A 16,029-nucleotide genomic window follows, 5' to 3' on the forward strand; every position below is an offset into this window, starting at 1 on the left:
ATCGGAGTCTGAGGAAGGTAACCCGTGATCTGCAACATCCCCTTGACACAGCGCCACACCATGCGAATCAAGGCGAGTGTGGGTAACCGAGTCCCCATATTGGAGAACCCCGCTTCAAGGTGTACAAGGACAGGGTGAGGCGAGTCAGTAGGGACCAATAAGGACCCAATAGGATCGAATGGATCCAAAAGACCCCAGCCCCCCATATGCTGAACCTGGAATGCTAGAAAATATACTCTGGGGTTGGGGACTTGCCCATCTGAAGGGTAGCCAATTTAATCCTAGCCACTTTTTTGCACCAGATCAGTTCTCGGAACTGGGAGTCAATCCTATAGAACCATTTCCTGGGTATCCAGATTGGGGAGTTGTGCAAGACATAAAGAAGTTGAGGAGCCCACACCATCTTAATTAGATTGACCCGCCCAGCCACCAACAAGGGAACTTTGCAGCAGAGGTACGAGGTTCAGTGTGATATACTGGGTAGGATCAGGAGACACCTGGATCCCCAAATATTTGAAGAAGTCAACCACTCGCACTGTGGATGCACAGTCCGGAAGAGGCTGAGTTATGGGATCAAGGGGCATTAAAACTGATTTATCCCAATTTATGGAAAATCCCGACAGGGACCCAAAATAGTCAATAAGGGACATTACCGCCCGCAAGGATTCCCCTGTATCACCTAGGTAGAGCAGTGTGTCATCCGCATAGAGTGAGATAACGTCTGCATGGGAGCCCCTTCTGAACCCCACTATGTCAGGGGAGGACCAAATCCGCGCCGCTAAGGTCTCCAGTGCCATGGCAAACAGCAATGGAGATAGCGGGCAGCCCTGCCTAGTCCCCCTGTGCAAACAGAAGGGTCCAGAAAGCTCCCCGTTCACCCTCAGTCTGCCCGTGGGGGCAGCGTACAGTACCCACACCCAGTTCAGAAAGTTCTCTCCCACACCAAAGCGCTTGAGAACTTCCCATAGGTACACCCATTCAACACTATCGAATGCCTTAGCGGCATCTAGCGAAAAGACTGCCCGGTTCCCAGGGTTGTCTACTGGGATCTGAAGGTTCAGAAATAGTCGGCGGAGATTAAGTGCCGTCGATCTGGTCAGGATAAACCCCGATTGATCCCTATGGACAACCCCCTGGACAACAGAGGACAGCCTAGTGGCCAGTATCTTAGCTAGAATTTTAACATCCGTTGTGAGTAGAGATATGGGCCTTTAGGAATCCGACAAAAGCGGATCCTTGCCGGGCTTCAGCAGGAAAACAACTATAGCTTCGGACATAGAGGCAGGAAGGCGGCTGTTAGGGATACAAGTGGTAGCCTGATGGCAGAGGAAGGCTCCACGTGTGCCAGAGGGTGGTGCTTAGACAGGAACCCCCAAGGTAAGTGACACAGGCTAACCTGAGGTGCGGAATCTAAGTATCCACCGGTTTTCACCAGAGCCTCTAGTGGTGAGGATGGATTTTGCTGCGTGTGGATACCAGGTCGCAGTCCTCAGGGTCACCCCACCAAGGAAGAAGCCGATCAAGATCCGAAGGCAGATAAGCAGACAAGGGAGATCCGAGAGAATGGTCAAACAAGCCGGGGGTCAGGACGGGCAGCAGGTCAACAAGGTCAGGAACAAGCCAAAGGTCAAAACGGATATCAAACAGGTAACAGGAAGCAGGCTTCAGGAACACAGGAAGAGCTGCAGACAAGTCAGCAAAGACACAGTGCTTCTGAGCTGTTTAAATAAGGCAGCCTCTTTGCCAATTACTGCAATTAGTCTGCTCTAGGTTTTAGATTGCAGATTCATGACAGCACATCAGTGTGCTCAGGAAGCATTCCTAACATTGCCCCCCCCCTTAAGGGCAACCTCCGGGTGTCCAACAAACTGCTTTTCTGAGGATGGGCAAAAAAAAACGCCTGGATCAGGTCTGCGGCATAAATGTTACTCTCAGGTTCCCAGGAATTCTCTTCCGGCACATAACCCTTCCATTTAATAAGGAACTGAAGCTGGTTACCTCTTTTCCGGCAATCAAGTACAGCCTCAACTTCGTACTCCATGTCGCCATCCACCATCACTGGTTCCGGAGGTCCAGGGCTTCTGCCGGGGAAGGCGTCGGGAACCACGGGTTTTAAAAAAGAGTGACATGGAACACAGGATGGATCCATAGGGTATCAGGTAAGGATAACTCATAGGACACGGCATTGAGTCTTATTTTAACGGGGAATGGGCCGATAAACCTGGAAGCCAACTTCTTGGATGGTCAGGCCAAGCGCAGGTTAGCTGTGGATAAAAAGACCTGGTCACCTGGTTGGAGAATCAGTTCTCCCCTCTTTTTCCCATCAAAGATTCTTTTGGACGCTATCTGAGCCTTGGCCAAGGTGTCCTGCAGAAGTTTGTTGTTACTCGTGAAGAAGTCAATGGTGACCTGAACTGCGGGCACTCCGGAATCAGATGGGACGTCGGGCAGAAAGGAAGGATGAAAACCATAATTGGCAAAGAAGGGAGATTGCCCGGTAATGGAATGTCGTGAATTATTAAAGGCAAATGGTAGTAATGCTACCCAGTCGTCCTGGACGAAGGTGGTAAAAGCACCGGAGATATTGTTCCAGGGTCTGGTTTGTCCTCTCTGTTTGCCCGTTTGTCTGCGGGTGGTAAGCTGAGGACATAGATAATTCAATTTTTAGTAGCTTACACAAGGCCCTCCAAAAGCGGGACATGAACTGTACCCCTCTGTCCGAGATAATGTTCGTGGGTACCCCGTGGAGTCACACAATCTCCCTAATGAAGACTTCTGCAGTTTCTTTTGCAGAGGGGGTACCTTTGAGGGGTAGAAAGTGGGCCATCTTAGTAAGCCGGTCTACAACCACAAAAATGGCGGAGCACCCGGCCAAAGGTGGAAGTTCCACGATAAAGTCCATGGCGATAGTTTGCCAGGGCCGGTCAGGGATTGGGAGTGGTCTGAGGAGACCCCACGCCTTACTTCTGGTGGTTTTACTCCTTCAGCAAGAAACACAGGAAGACACATAACTTCTGCAGTCTTTTCCCATCTCAGGCCACCAGAAGGTGCGTTGCATGAGGTCAAGGGTCCTATGAACACCAAAATGGCCAGCAAGAGGGTGGTCATGGCAGGCAGCTAGAACCGAAACTCTGACTCCCTCCGGGACAAATATTTTGTCCTTAGCCCACAACAAACCATCCTTGCGTGACAGGGGTATCCCAGGTGGACCGGAAATTTTGGCAGAGGCTTGCTCAAGATGGGATTTCACGCTAGTGAGCAGGAAGTTTTTCTCTGACAGGATAGTGTCAGGTACCAACTCTTCTTTAGTATTATCAAACATCCGGGACAGGGCATCCGGTTTGACATTTTTCGACCCGGGCCGATAGGTGATATGGAACGAGAATCTGGAGAAGAAGAGTGCCCATCGGGCCTGGCGGGGTCTAAGTCGCTTTGCAGATCTTAAGTACTCAAGGTTCTTATGACCGGTAAATATAAGAATCGGGTGTGATGCTCCTTCTAGTAGATATCTCCACTCTTCGAGAGCGGCTTTGATTGCCAGGAGTTCCCGGTCCCTGACATCATAGTTTTTCTCCGCGGGAGAGAGTTTCCGGGAAAAGAAGGCTATTGGGTGAGTTAAGTCTCTAGTTCCCTGTCTTTGGGAGATGACTGCCCCGACCGAAACGTCCGATGCGTCTACCTCCAGGAGATAGGGTAAGGCAGGATCCGGGTGACTTAGGATAGGGGCAGAGGTAAAATGTTTTTTAAGAACCGAGAAGGCGGACTAAGCTTCTGGGGTCCACTGGAAGTGGACGTTCTTCTTAGTAAGGGGCTATGATGTTAGAGAACCCCTTAATGAACCTCCTATAAAAATTGGCGAAGCCAACGAAGCGCTGTACTCCCTTTTTGTCTGATGGAGGTGGCCAGTCCAGAATGGCAGAGACCTTCTGGGGATCCATCTCTATTCCTTCTGTGGAAATTATTAACCCCAGAAACGGGATACTGTTCTGCTCAAAAACGCACTTCTCGGCCTTGGCGTAGAGACCATGCTGGCGAAGGCGACCGAGGACATTTCGAACGTGCTCGCGATGCTGCTCTAGGGATGTTGAGAAGATTAGGATGTCATCCAAGTATACGATGACGAAGATATCCAACCAATCCCTGAAGATGTCGTTCACAAAGTGTTGGAATGTGGCAGGAGCATTACAAAGGCCAAATGGCATTACCAGGTATTCGAAATGTCCGAATCTAGTGCGGGAAGCAGTCTTCCATTCGTCGCCCTCTCGGATGCGCACCAAGTTGTACGCCCCACGAAGATCCAGCTTAGTAAACAGGATGGCAGATCTGAGTCTCTGAAAGAGTTCGGGGACTAGAGGAAGGGGATAACGTTTTTTAATAGTAACTTTATTTAAATCCCTATAATCGATGCAGGGTCGGAGGGTGTGATCCTTCTTCTCTACGAAGAGGATACCTGCCCTTGCTGGAGAGGTAGAGGGATGGATGAACCCCTTCTTCAGACTTTCGTCTACATAGTCCTTTAAGACGTCCAGCTCACGTTCAGAAAGTGGGTAAATCCGGCCGAACGGGATTTCGGCTCCTGGGAGCAAGTCGATGGGGCAGTCATATGGACGGTGGGGGGGCAAGGTCTCTGCTCCCCGTTTGCTGAATACATCCAGGAAATCATGGTATGCTTTGGGCACCACAGAACATACATCAGGTTCGGATTCAAGACAGAACAGAGTCTTGGGGAATTCAGGAGGAGCGGGTAGACAGGAATTCTTGCAGTAAAGAGATGGGAACTGGATGGTGCCTGTGATCCAATTGACTTGCGGGTTATGTGCTTGCAACCACGGTAATCCCAGGATAATGGGAAATAAGGAGGATGTGATAACATCCAGGCTAATCAGTTCCTTATGGCCGGAGGAGGAGACCATAGGAAGGGGAAAAGTTTCTTGGGTCACGGGCCCGGATTTGATGTGGGAGCCATCAGCCAGGAAGATGGTGAGGTCCTGAGTCTTGAGCCGGAGAGGTACGCAACATGCAGGGCGAACGAGCGATCAATGAAACAACGGCAGGCTCCAAAGTCAATGATTGCGGTAACTGGGACGAGTCCTTCCGGAAGCTGTAATGACACAGGAAAGGCTAGGTGGGAGGAGCTGGCAACAGATGGTGAGGCCGGCATGAACTTATGGTATTTTGCCGGGCAGGAGCGCACATAGTGGCCAGCTTCACCGCAATACAGGCACAGCTTACCCAACTGGTGACGGCGTCTCTCCTCCGGGGACAAACCAGGCCGTATGATCCCAAGGTTCAGTCGTATCTGAGGCGACTCCAGCGGGAGCGGGGTTGGTAAGAGCTGACCCAGCAGAAGAAAAGTATGCAGGATGAGCAACTCGTGGTAGCGTCCAGGCTGGTCTGAACTGCTGCGGAGATCGTTCTGCTCTGCGCTCCCGTAGCCACCGGACGATTTGAATGGCCTGGGAAATCAAATCTTCCAAGGCGTTGGGGACACCTGCCCGCGCCAGCTCGTCCTTCAGTCCTTCTGAAAGCCGAGACGGAACTGATACCGGAGTGCTGCTTCGTTTCAGGACGTATCGGAACTGAGGCAGCGGAAGTCAGTGACGTAGTGTTCTACGGGCCTGCGACCCTGCTGAAGAACATGAAGCGCAGCTTCTGCGGTGGAGGATCGCTGCGGGTCAACATAGAGCTGTGCCATGGCCTCAAAAAATGACTGTAAGGAGTTTAATGGGGGCTGCCCTCTTCAAGGAGCCGATATCTCCCTGCTCCTAGGCGAACTGGGGTTCGCCTAGGAGCAGGGAGATAAACAAACCCCACCTTGGTGGTCTCCAAAGAAAAGGTTCGAGGTTGCAGGGAGAAATACAGCTGGCAGGCGTTGCGAAAGGCGCAGAATTTACCGCGATCCCCGGAATATTTTTCGGGAGCAGGAACTCGAGGTTCTGGTGGCAGCATCACTACGGTAGGGCCAGAAGCAGGTGCAGAGAGTGCTGCAGCAGGAGAGGAAGCAGATAATACAGGAGGATCCCCCTGAAGTGTCGTAGAGCGCAGCCGTTCCTCTAGCTGTGTGTAGCCGTCTTGAAGTGACTTTACGGTTTGAGACAGGGCTGCGAGGTGTTGGCAGATCTCTTCCAACGGTGAGGCTTCTCTTGCAGGCTCCGTCATGGCTGACTTGTACTGTTAGGGATACAAGTGGTAGCCTGATGGCAGAGGAAGGCCCCACGTGTGCCAGAGGGCGGAGCTTAGACGGGAACCCCCAAGGTAAGTGACACAGGCTAACCTGAGGTGCGGAATCTAAGTATCCACCGGTTTTCGCCAGAGCCTCTAGTGGGGAGGATGGATTTTGCTGCGTGTGGATACCAGGTCGCAGTCCTCAGGGTCGCCCCACCAAGGGAGAAGCCGGTCATGATCCGAAGGCAGATAAGCAGACAAGGGAGATCCGAGAGAATGGTCAAACAAGCCGGGGGTCAGGACGGGCAGCAGGTCAACAAGGTCCGGAACAAGCCAAAGGTCAAAACGGATATCAAACAGGTAACAGGAAGCAGGCTTCAGGAACACAGGAAGAGCTGCAGACAAGTCAGCAAAGACACAGTGCTTCTGAGCTGTTTAAATAAGGCAGCCTGTTTGCCAATTACTGCAATTAGTCTGCTCTAGGTTAACCCTTTAGATTGCAGATTCATGACAGCACATCAGTGTGCTCAGGAAGCATTCCTAACAGCGGCCAATACGGAAGGCTTCGTTATATACCCGCAGCAGCACGGGCACCAACTGTTCAGCGTATCGGCTGTAAACCTCCGACGGGATACCATCAGCCCCCGGAGATTTACCAGGCCTTTTATGGCCGACACTTACTTCTTTATCCTGTTAATGCCTAATGTTCCTTCAGCCACAGAATACTACGTTCTTAGCTGTCAGGTAAACCTATTTGGGCTAATTTTTGGGTCCTTTTATGGCCGACACTTACTTCTTTATCCTGTAAATGCCTAATGTACCTTCAGCCACAGAATACTACATTTTTAGCTGTCAATTTTTGTCTTTTAGAGCCTTAAAAAGCCGGTTTTAGACAAGATTTTAGACATTTGGCTCCAATGGCCTGAAATTTTTTTTGATTAAAATAACTATTTTGGTCTCCAAGTATCTAAAAAGCCTTTTTTAGTCAAAATAACTGCATTTGGTCAACAAAGGTCTGAAAAACTTTTTTAGGCAAAATGACTGTATTTTTGTCTTTGAGTCTTAAAAAGCCAGTTTTAGACAAGATAACTGCATTTTGCTCTCCAATGGCCTGAAATTTTTTTGGTCAAAATGACTATTTTGGTCTCCAAGTGTCTAAAAATCCTTTTTTAGTCAAAATAATGGCATTTGGTCAACAAAGGTCTGAAAAACTTTTTTAGGCAAAATGACTGTATTTTTGTCTTTGAGTCTTAAAAAGCCAGTTTTAGACAAGATAACTGCATTTTGCTCTCCAAAGGTCTGAACATTTTTTTAGTCAAAATGACTGTATTTTTGTCTTTTAGAGCCTTAAAAAGCTGGGTTTAGACAAGATTAGTCTAAAACTGGCCATTTGGGCTCCAATGGCCTGAAAAGATATTTTCGGTCAAAATTACTCTATTTTGGTCTCCAAGTGTCTTAAAATCCTTTTTTAGTCAAATTACTGCATTTGCTCCAAAGGTCAGAAAAAAAATGTAGTCAAAATGACTATATTTTTGTCTTTTAGAGCCTTAAAAAGCCGGTTTTAGAAAAGATTTTAGACATTTGGCTCCAATGGCCTGAAAAAAATGTTTTGGTCAAAATGACTCTATTTTGGTCTCCAAGTGTCTAAAAACCTTTTGTTAGTCAAAATAACGGCATTTGGTCACCAAAGGTCTGAAATTTTTTTTGTCAAAATGACTGTATTTTTGTCTTTTAGAGCCTTAAAAAGCCGTTTTTAGACTCGATTTGTCTAAAACAGGCCATTTGGGCTCCAATGGCCTGAAAAAGTTTTTGGTCAAAATGACTCTATTATGGTTTCCAAGTGTCTAAAAAGCCTTTTTAAGTCAGAGTCTGCAGAGTCGGCGAAACATGTTGGACCTGGGTGACCCCACTACTCTAGGATATGGCTCATAATTTTATTTATCACATATTTTCTATATTGACTGTCTTTTGATGCCTTTGCATCTGTGTCTTTTTTAACAATTTTGTACACATGTATTAATAAAATCATTATATATTAAATTGGTCTTCTATTTATCTATTCATGCCAAGTAACTCCTGCCTACAAAGTCCCAGGTTGGGTGTTTCCTCAGAATACACAGTTCCCTGTGGGGCTCATTTAGGGTCTGGTGTATTGGAACACCAATACCACTTGATACACTTTTTTCTCATATGTCCTTAGGGATGTGGCAGGACCTTTCTTGGCTTACTGGCATTTAGGGTCGGTACCTAACATTTTCTACTTGCTTCTGCATCCTGTGAATGCCTAATGTACCTTTAGCCACAGAATACTACGTTTTTAGGTAAACCCATGTGAGCTAATTTTTGGGGCCTATACAGGCCGACACTTACTTCTGTATACTGTGTGAATGCCTGATGTACCTCTAGCCATCCAATAATACGTTCATTGCTGTCAGTTAAACCCATGTGAGCTACGTTTTGGGGCCTAAACAGGCCGACACTTACTTCTGTATACTGTCAATGCCTGATGTACCTCCAGCCATCAAATACACTACGTTCTTTGGTGTCAGTTAAACCCATGTGAGCTAATTTTTGGGGCCTATACAGGCCGACACTTACTTCTGTATCCTGTGAATGCCTAATGTAATTCCATCCTTTAAATACTACGTTCCTTGCTGTCAGTTAAACCTATGTGAGCTAATTTTTGGGGTCTATAAAGGCCGACACTTACTTCTGTATACTGGAAATGCCTAATGTACCTCCAGCCATCAAATACAGTACGTTCTTTGCTGTCAGTTAAACCCATGTGAGCTAATTTTTGGGGCCTATACAGGCTGACACTTACTTCTGTATCCTGTGAATGCCTAATGTACCTTCAGCCACAGAATACTACGTTATTAGCTGTCAGTTAAACCCATGTGGGCTAATTTTTGGGGACTATACAGGCCGACACTTACTTCTGTATCCTGTGAATGCCTAATGTACCTTCAGCCTCCAAATACTACATACTTAGCTGTCAGGTAAACCCATGTGAGCTAATTTTTGGGGCCTATACATGCCGACACTTACTTCTGTATACTGTGTGAATGCCTAATGTACCTCTAAACAAAACGATTCAGGATGCTCATAATTGTCCGTTATGTTCCGCGGAAAGACCTTCTCTTTGCCACAAGTTCTGGTCCTGTCCCTATATCATGACATTCTGGGACCAGGTACTGACCTTCATCGGGGAAGTGACGAAGTGGCACATACCCAAAGACCCTATATTGCTCCTGTTCGGTTACTGGGACAAACGCCTCCAAAAGTGTGCCTCGCCACATCGTCTGTGGATCCTGACCTGTTTACTGGTGGCCAGAAGGACAATCCTAACTAATTGGATCTCCACGACTCCCCCCTTAGTTTCCCGGGTCAGATCAGAGCTTTCCACACTTCTTTCCATTGACCGCCTCAACACGTTTTTTTCAGCCCCATCCTCACGGAAATCATTTCTACAGAAATGGGACAATTACGTCAAGTACTCCTTCCCCAAATCCGACCCCTCTATGGATCAATATACATTTACGTTCCAGGACTCGCCCAAGAACTCTTCCCCACTCTCACATTCCCCATCAGTTTCCATGCTCTTTTTACCCTGGACCCCCCTCCCCCCACCCTGCCCTTCCCCAGTTCAGGTTACCCATACTATGAGTGACCTAATTTGCATAATGTCTGTATTTAATTGTACCTTTTCTGTTGTTGATACGTAAGTTATTCGTTGGCTTTCTTTTTGTTTCTCCTGTGTGAATGCCTAATTTACCTCTAGCCATCAAATACACTATGTTCTTTGCTGTCAGTTAAACCCATGTGAGCTAAGTTTTGGGGCCTATATAGGCTGACACTTACTTCTGTATCCTGTGAAAGCCTAATGTACCTCCAGCCATCAAACTACGTTCTTTGCTGTCAGTTAAACCCATGTGAGCTAATTTTTGGGGCCTATACAGGCCGACACTTACTTCTGTATCATGTGAATGCCTAATGTACCTCCAGCCATTAAATACTACGTTCTTTGCTGTCAGTTAAACCCATGTGAGCTAATTTTTGGGGCCTATACAGGCCGACACTTACTTCTGTATACTGTGTGAATGCCTAATGTACCTCCAGGCACCAAATACTACGTTCTTAGTTGTCAGGTAAACCCATGTGGGCTAATTTTTGGGGCCTTTTAAGGCCGACACTTACTTCTGTATCTCGTGAATGCCTAATGTACCTTCAGCCACAGAATACTACGTTCTTAGCTTTTTTTTTTTTTTTGGATTTATTGTTCTTTATTTCAATTTCAAGGAGAATTACAACACAAAGTATAATATATACCTCCAAGGCATAAACAAAAAGAGAACGAGAACCACAATACAAGCCCCCATCCTCTTCCCAGTACACAATGTGTTCACATTCAAAGAAATATTCATCATTTTCCAGGGTACCAATAGTGCCCGCAATAAGAAAGAGAAAAAAAATCCTTGACGAGGAAACAGTTTGTCCAGATCGCAAGGCTCTTACCCAATCTTCCTTTTCACTCTTCCCTCTCCCTTCCTCTCCAAACATCACTGCTGCCCCCTTTAATCTACCTCTGTATTGTGTCTTCCGAGAAGACAGCTATGGAGTTCATCTTTCCGTCTCCTACACTATTCTTTTCTCCTTTCCACTTTTTTCCCCTCCCTCCCTACCCTCCCCCCCTTCCCTCACTCATACTATCAGACAAACATCCACTCACAAAAAAAAAACAAAAAATAAACATTTTTTAAAAAAAAATTCTCCTCCCCCTCTCCCCCCTCCCCCTCTCCTCCCTCAACCAGGGCCTCCAAAACGCTGAACCTTTGTAGTCTAGTCCCCCAAGCTCATATTTTAGGGTGCTAAGTGGAGAAGTTGTTTCCCCTCATCCGAGGTCGTAAATAAGTTCCAGATACCCCATATCGCCTTATATTGTTCGTATTTGTTTTGTGAGGAAAGTACTAAATCCTCCATTTTATTTATATGCTCTAATTTCCGTGCCAATTCAGACACTGAGGGGGGATTTGTCCTCCTCCAGTATTGCGGTATGCATGCTCTTGCAGCATTCATCATATGAGGTAATATCGATCTTTCATATTTCTTCCTTGATAGCCCCGATATCTGCAAGAGGCAAAAGGCTGCATCTCCCTCAATTCTATAATCCGTTATTTTCTGAATTATACCCCCTACTTCAGACCAGTATTTCTTTATATCTGGGCAATTCCAGAAAATATGGTACAACGTACTCTCTCCCTCCCCACATCTCCAGCACCTATCAGATTCCTGGGGATACCACTTATGTAATTTATCTGGTGTATTATACCATCTGGTTAAGATCTTATAATTTGTTTCCTGAATTTTAGTGCACTTTGTTGGCCCGAATGTTAACCTACATATTCTCTGTACCTGTGCTATTGTTATATCCCTATTTAAATCTGATTTCCACTTTTCCACCCAATCTAATTTCTGTTGTTCTATTGGGGTATTCATCATTTTTTTATAGCATAGAGAGGACACGTCCACTACTCTCCCCCTTCTCACATAGCCTCTCAAAGTTTGTCAACGGTTTTACAAATTTCTCCGGCCTTGGGAGCGACTCCAAGAAATGTTGTACCTGGAGCGCCTCCCAAAGGGGGAGGCCAAATGGTCCGTTCCTATCTGTTAAATTAGGGATCGAGGGCCAGCTCCTCTGATTCGCAAACATTTTTACACTTACTTGTCCGGATTCTCGTAGTTTTTTGAAATACTGTCTATCCAGTCCTGGGGTAAAGTTTGGGTTCCCCAATATAGGATATAGAGGGAAATCTATTGTTGTTAACTTTTGCCTCAGGGATTGCTGATTACCTATCTTTATAGTATTTCCTATCAATGGGTGTATTTTTAATGTCTTAGGGAGACTCTGATAGCACCATAACGCTCTCTTTAAGGACACTGCAGTCTGTGCCTGTTCTATTTGAACCCAAATCTTCATTTCCGAATGGTGCCACCAATCTATTATTCTATTTAGCTGTATGGCATGATAGTATCTACATAGATCTGGGATCGCAAGTCCTCCCATATGCTTAGGCAAAGTTAAGCTATTACGAGCTATGTGTGGCTCCTTTTTGGCCCAGATATATCTAGTAAACATTCCATGTATGGTTTTAAAGAAGCTATTCGATATTTTGATAGGCAGAGCTCGCTTCAAATATAAATATTTTGGTAAGATGTTCATTTTTATTAGGTTCCCCCTCCCAAACCAAGACTGGAGTCCCCCCTCCCATTGGTCAAGAAGTCTCCTTGTCTCCTTGACCAGAGGGAGCAAATTCAGGTCGACTATCCTTGACAGGTCTGCTGATATATATGTCCCTAAATATTTCACTGCCTCTTTCACCCAGATAAAGCCAAAGTTACTTTTAGTCCCCATACTGTTTAAATTCCTTTAGGAGCACCGGTAGTGAGATGTCTGGCTCTGGCAAGGTAAATAACAGATCATCCGCATAGGCTGCGATTTTATATTGCTCTTTGCCCTGGGAAACTCCTCTTATATCCGGATTCATGCGGATTTTACATAAGAAAGGTTCCAGTACTAGAGCGAAGAGCAATGGGGAAAGTGGACATCCTTGTCTTGTGCCGTTCTTTATATAAAAAGGTTCTGAGAGTACCCCATTAGCCTTCACCCTCGCTGTCGGATTTGAATAGACTTTGGTGATTCTTTCCTTCATTACTTCTCCTACTCCTATATATCTGAGCACTGACTGCATAAAGGCCCACTCAACTCTATCGAAAGCCTTTTCTGCGTCGGTGCTCAGTATAACACAGGGGGTCCTTGCTTTATTAACTATGTGCATTAAATTGAGGACTCTCGTAGTATTGTCTTTCGCTTCTCTTGCCATCATGAATCCTACTTGATCTAAATGAATTACCCTCGAAAGGATCCTCGACATTCTAGTAGCTAATATTTTCGTGAAGATTTTTAAATCTGTATTTAACAAGGAGATAGGCCTATAACTTCCGCAATTTGCTGGGTCCTTACCCTCCTTCAGAATCAGCGTCAAGTAGGCTGCCAAAGTATCTCTGGCAAACACATTAGGCATTCACAGTATACAGAAGTAAGTGTCAGACTGTATAGGCCCCAAAAATTAGCTCACATGGTTTTAACTGACAGCAAAGAACGTAGTGTATTTGATGGCTGGAGGTACATTAGGCATTCACAGTAGACTGAAGTAAGTGTCGGCCTGTATAGGCCCCAAACATTAGCTCACATGGGTTTAACTGACAGCACAGAACGTAGTATTTGATGGCTGGAGGTACATTAGTCTTTCACAGGATACAGAAGTAAGGGTCAGCCTGTATAGGCCCAAAACTTAGCTTGCATGGGTTTAACTGACAGCAAAGAACATAGTGTATTTGGTGGCTGAAGGTACATTAGGCATTCACAGTATACAGAAGTAAGTGTCGGCCTGTATAGGCCCCAAAAAATAGCTCACATGGGTTTAACTGACAGCAAAGAACTTAGTATTTGATGGCTAGAGGTAAATTAGGCATTCACACAGGAGAAACAAAAAGAAAGCCAACGAATAACCTGAGGTGCCATCTTGCCATGGCCAAGTTCAAAGGGGTCGAGGGTGGCAGTGGTGACATTGACAGTATACAGAAGTAAGTGTCGGCCTGTTTAGGCCCCAAAACGTAGCTCACATGGGTTTAACTGACAGCAAAGAATGTATTATTGGATGGCTAGAGGTACATCAGGCATTCACACAGTATACAGAAGTAAGTGTCGGCCTGTATAGGCCCCAAAAATTAGCTCACATGGGTTTACCTGACTGCTAAGAACGTAGTATCCTGTGGCTAAAGGTACATTAGGCATTCACAGGATGCAGAAGTAAGTGGAAAGTGTTAGGTGCCGTCCCTAAATGCCAGTAAGCCAAGAAAGGTCCTGCCACATCCCTAAGGACATATGAGAAAAAAGTGTATCAAGTGGTATTGGTGTTCCAATACACCAGAGCCTAAATGAGCCCCACAGGGAACTGTGTATTCTGAGGAAACACCCAACCTGGGACTTTGTAGGCAGGAGTTACTTGGCAGGAATAGATAAATAGAAGACCAATTTAATATATAATGATTTTATTAATACATGTGTACAAAATTGTTAAAAAAGACACAGATGCAAAGGCATCAAAAGACAGTCAATATAGAAAATATGTGATAAATAAAATTATGAGCCATATCCTAGAGTAGTGGGGTCACCCAGGTCCAACATGTTTCGCCGACTCTGCAGACTCTGACTTAAAAAGGCTTTTTAGACACTTGGAAGAATGACTCAAAGAGGGAGAGGGTTTTGGCAGAGTGTAGATCTCTTGTGTTTTCAATAAACAAGGCATTCTGAGTTGACTCCCAGCTTATGTGTCATCTAGTTCTTAGGAGGGAAGGATTGTATAACACTACCTGGATTGTTGCATGCTGTACCTGCTTAGTTGGATTATTACCTGTTTTCCTGTCGACCAGCGGAGCCAATGTAGATTAAACTACTCCTCCTCTACACAGGCGGTCTTCCATCCAGGTACTAACCAGGCCTGATGCTACTTAGCTTCCGAGATCAAATGAGATCGGGCGCATTCAGGGTGATGTGGCCATAGGCAACCACCACTGCCACCCTCGACCCCTTTGAACTTGGCCATGGCAAGATGGCTCCTCAGGAGAAACAAAAAGAAAGTCAACGAATAAATGAAAAGCCAAAAGCCTACAGCACTTGGTATTCCCAGGCGGTCTCCCCTTCAGGTACTAACCAGGCCCGACCCTGCTTAGCTTCCGAGATCAGGCGCGTTCAGGGTGATGTGGCCGTAGGCGATCACCACTGCCACCCTCGACCCCTTTGAACTTGGCCATGGCAACATGGCTCCTCAGGAGAAACAAAAAGAAAGCCAACGAATAAAGGAAAAGCCAAAAGTCTACAGCACTTGGTATTCCCAGGTGGTCTCCCATCCTGGTTACAGGCCTGACCCTGCTTAGCTTCCGAGATCAGGCGCGTTAAGGGTGATGTGGCCATAGGCAATAACCACTGCCACCATTGACCCCTTTGAACTTGGCCATAGCAAGATGGCACCTCAGGATAAACAAAAAGAAAGCCAACGAATAAAGCAAAAGCCAAAAGTCTACAGTGCATACCCCGATCCCTACTGCCACCCCCTGCCTCTCGGAGTCCCAGGAGGGGGGTCCCGGTCTCACAGACACTCTGGGGGATGGGGACCTGAGGAGGCACATTTGGGCCCTTCCTACTAAGGCAGACCTGGACAGATTCATCTCCAGGGTTGAGACTGCCTTTAAAGAGGATATTGCTCAGCTGAAGGTGGACACTTCTCACTTGGGATCCCGGGTGGAGTCTGTAGAACAGCGCCTGGATGCAGCTCTCCCTATCATTTCCCAGTTACAGGCACACTGTGTTGGACAGGATCAGAAAATTGAGGCCCTGCTCTCCCAACTTGACGACTTTGAAAATCGCAGCCGCCGGGGGAATATCAGGATTCTGGGCCTCCCTGAAGCCACGGCCCCTAGGGACATTGTCCCCACACTGACGGACATATTCAGAGAGATTTTGGGCCTCCCTGCCACTGCCCCTATTGAAATTGATAGGGCGCACAGGGCCCTGCGACCTCCTTCACAAGACGCTGACAATCCACGTGACGTCATCTGTAAGCTCCATAAATACACAGTTAAAGACAATATAATGCAGAAGATGAGAAACAAGCCCTTTTTTGACTTTGATGGTGCACGTCTTTACTTCTACCAGGATTTGTCGCGCCACACCCTTATGCAACGCAGGGCTCTTCGTCCTCTGCTCGAGTCGCTTCAAGCTGCTGGCCTCACCTACCACTGGGG

This window comes from Pelophylax lessonae, assembly GCF_965119305.1.
Source record: "Pelophylax lessonae genome assembly, chromosome: 2".
Classification (NCBI taxonomy): domain Eukaryota; kingdom Metazoa; phylum Chordata; class Amphibia; order Anura; family Ranidae; genus Pelophylax; species Pelophylax lessonae.